Below are 5,320 nucleotides of genomic sequence, written 5' to 3'. Positions count from 1 at the left end.
GTTGGAGCTAAACTCTGCAGGACACCGGCCCTCCAGGACCGAGTTTGGACAGCCCTGAACTATACATTTAAATGTGCAAAACTTTGCAATAATTTGTCAATTTTCAATAACGTAGAGATGTATAAATCATTGTAAGTGTAAATGCACCTTAAAGGCATGTTCACATAAAAAAAGATAAATGTAATGATAACTATTAGCCTCCACAGCACAATAACAAGCTGTTTATAACATGTACTGCAGTATTGCCATCTGCCGTTTTAAATACTCAAACTTCTTAAAGCAGGATAGATTCTGATTAGCTGTCAATGTTTTTATCGTTCATCAACTGAAAAAAAAAAACCACTCAGAAAAGTGATTCCAAATTTTTCTTCTTAGTTGTTATCATTATAGTTGTAGTGTGGATTCTAGCTGTTATTCTTTTTTAAATTTAGAACGATTTTTAAAACTACACGTTTATCATTATAGTTATCGTCCTTGGTTTGGATGGGATAGTTCACACAAAAATGAAAACTATTCACCCTCAAGCTCTTCCAAATCTGCAAGAGTTTCTCTCTTCTGTTGAACACAAAAGAAGGTATTTTGAAGAATGTTGGTAAGCAAACAGCTGACGGTAGTCATTGACTTCCATATTATTTTTTTCCAACATTCTTTAAAATATCTTCTTTTGGGTCAAAAGAAAAAATTAACTGCAGTATTGCCATCTGCCGTTTTAAATACTCAAACTTCTTAAAGCAGGATAGATTCTGATTAGCTGTCAATGTTTTTATCGTTCATCAACTGAAAAAAAAAAACCACTCAGAAAAGTGATTCCAAATTTTTCTTCTTAGTTGTTATCATTATAGTTGTAGTGTGGATTCTAGCTGTTATTCTTTTTTAAATTTAGAACGATTTTTAAAACTACACGTTTATCATTATAGTTATCGTCCTTGGTTTGGATGGGATAGTTCACACAAAAATGAAAACTATTCACGCTCAAGCTCTTCCAAACCTGCAAGACTTTCTCTCTTCTGTTGAACACAAAAGAAGATATTTTGAAGAATGTTGGTAAGCAAACAGCTGACGGTAGCCATTGACTTCCATATTATTTTTTTCCAACATTCTTTAAAATATCTTCTTTTGGGTCAAAAGAAAAAATTCATACAGGGTTTTCCCTTTCAAATATGTTAAAGCATAGTCCTAAATGATATCCAGAAACACTTTTTGTAACCATTTTATTTGGAGTCCCACAGTAACCTTACACTCTTACCTCAATCGCAATAAACGCCAATCTCACGAGTGTTTCAGAAAATAAGGTTCATGTAGACTCGACTGTGGGTGAGCGGTGGGGGGGGTGGAGGTGATGACGGAGAAGAAGAGTGGGGGGGTCAGAAAGGGACAGTTTGTCTTCCACCTGACGTGTGCAGTGTGCACAGACAGCACTCCTGGACCCCCCTTCCTATCTCCATCATTCCCTCCCACCTGCTCTTTCAATCTCTCTTCCCTCACGACCTCCCCCATAAAAATAGGGCAACTGTTGCATAAGCATTGGAGGAGTGGGGGAGATGGATGCGAAGAGCAGGACAGAGAATGTGGGGGTTGAGAGAAAGAATTGCTGGAGACTGATGGATATGCAGAGAAGAGGTAGAGAAAGAGTGCAAATCTCTCTCGCTCTGATCCAGCACTGTGCCTCTCTGTCTGGCATGTGGCCTGCTGAAAGTAGGCTATGTTTGACATGCTTGAGGTTTATGCTGTCTGAGTCACACTACGCTGCTGAATACTAAACCCACTGATTGCATTTCAGTAATACTTTAGCCTGCCGGATTGCACAGTCTTGCATGAAACAAAATGGCAATTCTTGTTCTTCCACACAATGGAGTGCCAGTGATAGCTGGATTAAGACAGACAATTGGCGATGGTGAATTGAAATTACGGTGTGACGTTCTCAGCAGATTTAAAAACTCGGCCCTATTCAGACACTTATCAGTGTTTGTTTCCTGAAACACATTCCTGCGGTCTGATTTTGATCGGAATGCGGAAAACGAGTTTAAAAATGTTCCATCGTGCCGCCGTTTATCAAAGACAGCACGCAGTTTCCTTTTCCTTCGCAGTTTCCTCGACCACTCAGAGACAGTTATCCTGACAGGAAGTCGTGAATGTAATGGAGAAGTGTAGTTGGTCACATAACTCGCGTCACTGGTCTGCGGTCTAATATTGGGCAATGTAGTCATCGAAAATACTTGACTATGTAGGTCAGGGTCACCCAGACCATGCTGTTACCTTTGGGAGGTTTATGAAGAACCATACACTGACATAGAACAATTTTAGGTTCGCTTTTATTTTCTTTGTGGGAAGAGCATTTTAATAATCTACTTTTGTGAAAGGTTCTTCACGGAACCACAGATGCCAATATTTCAAATATTAGATCCTGAGTTTGTTCCTCAGTTTTTCTTACATTTGTGCCTTCAGCCACATGAGATTTGGTAAAGCAGCAAGTTGAAATCCAGTTTCTCTAAACAAGTTTTCTGGAAAACGAACGCAGATGCAGGGGAGCCAATCACAAGTCTCTGTTTTCTACAAAAATGTAAATTCCACAGCTTCTCTCTCACATTCTTTCAGCGCAGACGGTCTGTACACGCGTGGCGAACCCGGACGATGAGAGCGCAGGGGAGGTAGAGCAATGACCTCATGCTGTCTGCCCCTCCAGATGTTTCCAGACACGACTGAGAGTTTCCCCATTTATGAGACAGAAGAAAAAGGGAGAGTAGAAGAGACTTGTTTCATGATGAACAAAGCTAATATAAATGACAGATATCCAAAAGAATCAACACTGCAAGGAAGACAGGAATGTTGAATGTTTAATGAATGTTGACATTTGTATAGCTTGCTAGCAGTTACTATAGTTTTGAGGTGGTTTAAAGTGGTTAGTTTAAGATGGTCTCCCTGTCTGGCCAAACTGGTGTTAAGCTGGTTTAGATCAATTTTGATAAAAGTTGATAAAAATGTTGTCATCATTTACTCACCCTCAAGTTGTTCCAAACCTGTATAAGCTTCTTTCTTATGTTGAACACAAAAGAAGATATTTTAAAGAACCAAACCAGCCTGCAGACCACATAAAACTTTTTTTCAGTAGGGTAACATTCAAGTTCATATTCTCAACAGTCACGTATATAGATGAAAATTTGTCATCATTTACTCACCCTCATGTCATTCCAAACCTTTATACGTTTCTTTCTTATGTTGAACACAAAAGGAGATATTTTGAAGAACCAAACAGTTGTTGGTCCCCATTGACTTCCATAGTAAGGAAAGAAATACGATGGAAGTCAACGGGGACCAACAACTGTTTGATTACCAACATTCTTCAAAATATCTTCTTTTATGTTCAGTGGATGAAAATTTGCCCATTTGGCTAAATCTGACACATTTGTTACATATTAATAATGTGTATTGTCCCTCATTAAATAAATAAATAAGACAAAACACAGAATAAAAATCAAAATCTAATTTTTATTCACACCCTCAGCAACTGTTGTAAACAACATCCAGTTAACATCTGGAAAAGTCATGTAAATTCATTGGTTAAAAGAAGAAAGTCTGAAAATCGCTGCTCAAAACCAGCCTGCAGACCACATAAAACTTTTTTTCAGTAGGGTAACATTCGAGTTCATATTCTCAACAGTCACGTATATAAGACTATTTCCTCACTCATTATCATTGCACTCATTTTATGCTTTATAAGGCAAGTATTGTTTTTCTAGGCAACTAAAATGTAGCCAAAGTCTGTGTAAACAAACCCCCATGTTAATGGACTTTACAGCAGCAGACAGTCACTTTCAGTTCAACTGCAGATGTTCCGGCTCTTTGCAACTGTGCAAACATGGCAGTCCAAGCCCAAAGAGTAAACTCTACGAAGTTCATGCAGTGAAGGTCCAGGACAATAAAACAGAAGCACACTGATTGTGCAGTTTTCTTTGAGAACGTGCAGAGTTTTATGAGACTGCTAATTTTGATTTGTGGTGCTGGGAAGTTAGAGAAAGAGGTTATGCAACGCAAGGGGGTGCCAGGAGGGGTGTCAACAACACAGCTATTGTGGGATGGGCCTAGCTGTTGCCTGGTTACAAATATTTTGGGCAGGGAACCAAGCAAACATGTCCCGCCTCCCCAGGAAACAGGACACTCTCGTGATTGCTGCAGGAGCTCAAGCTGTACAAAGACCAGAGAGACGAAAACAGAGAGCGTCGGGTAAACAAAACATACAGCGCTCCCCTGCAATATGGAACTCTTTTTGGAGCAGGACGGCAAGGGTTAATCCAAGAAAAAACTAAAAAACAAAGCAAACAATATGGCTCTGAAGTAGTGCCAAAACAGGAAAATGGTTTAAAGCTTTATTTTTGCATAAAGCCAAATGCATGAGAACAACCAAAAGCGAGGGTTGGGCAGTTTGAACTGAAATGCAAATAAACACATTTTCCTATTCATTGTTCTGCCAGTACACTGTAAAAAATTCATGTGAAATCTACAGGAATTTACTGTGTTTGTGCACAGGAAATGACTGTATACTGGTTCACAGCAGAATGCCGTAGTTTCAGTCAAAATTGCAGTAATATAAGAAGTACTGTGAGTGTCACAGTAACCAGCAATGTCTTGCAGAAAATCACAGTAACTTCCAATGTATTGTAGAAAACACAATAACTAATTATGTACTGTAGAAAATCACAGTAATTACCAATGTATTGTAGACAACACAACAAGCAATTATGTACTGTAGAAAATTACAGTAACCGACAATGTGCTGTAAAAAAATACTGCCATACACTGAAACCCAGCCACTAGGATAGGGAAGGAAAACACAGTAGCCTACACTGGCAGCTGGGTTTCCAGCCAATGACTGCATTTAATTTGACCTCACTGTAATTCAATTACATTTTAGGTTTGAATAGAGAATACAGGAAGCAAATGTATTCTTTAATAAAAATAAAAAAATTTAAAAAATGACCAGAAGGCTGAACCAATATAACTAAACAGCAATGGAACCTGTCAGTACCGATAGTCTAGTGGTTAGCACACTGACATATAGTGCAACTGTGTCTCTGGTGACCCGTGTTCAATTCCTGGCTTATGGTCCTTTGCCGTTCACATTCCCCACCAACCGCTACACTGTCCTGTGTAATAAGCACAAAAAGGCAAAAAAAAAGGTTGCACTTGCAAATTAGTGAGTTTTACTTTACAGTTACATGGTTGCTACTGTAAATTAAAACAGCGAAAATATGGTTATTTCTTCTACAGCAAGTTACTTGTCACTAGCTGCCAGTAAATTACTGTGAATTTCACAGTCAGTTTC

This window comes from Sinocyclocheilus anshuiensis, unplaced genomic scaffold (assembly GCF_001515605.1).
Source record: "Sinocyclocheilus anshuiensis isolate Anshui unplaced genomic scaffold, SAMN03320099.WGS_v1.1 scaffold367, whole genome shotgun sequence".
Taxonomy (NCBI): Eukaryota; Metazoa; Chordata; class Actinopteri; order Cypriniformes; family Cyprinidae; genus Sinocyclocheilus; species Sinocyclocheilus anshuiensis.
The sequence above is the reverse complement of the archived record's forward strand: the minus strand, read 5'-3'. Positions refer to the sequence as shown.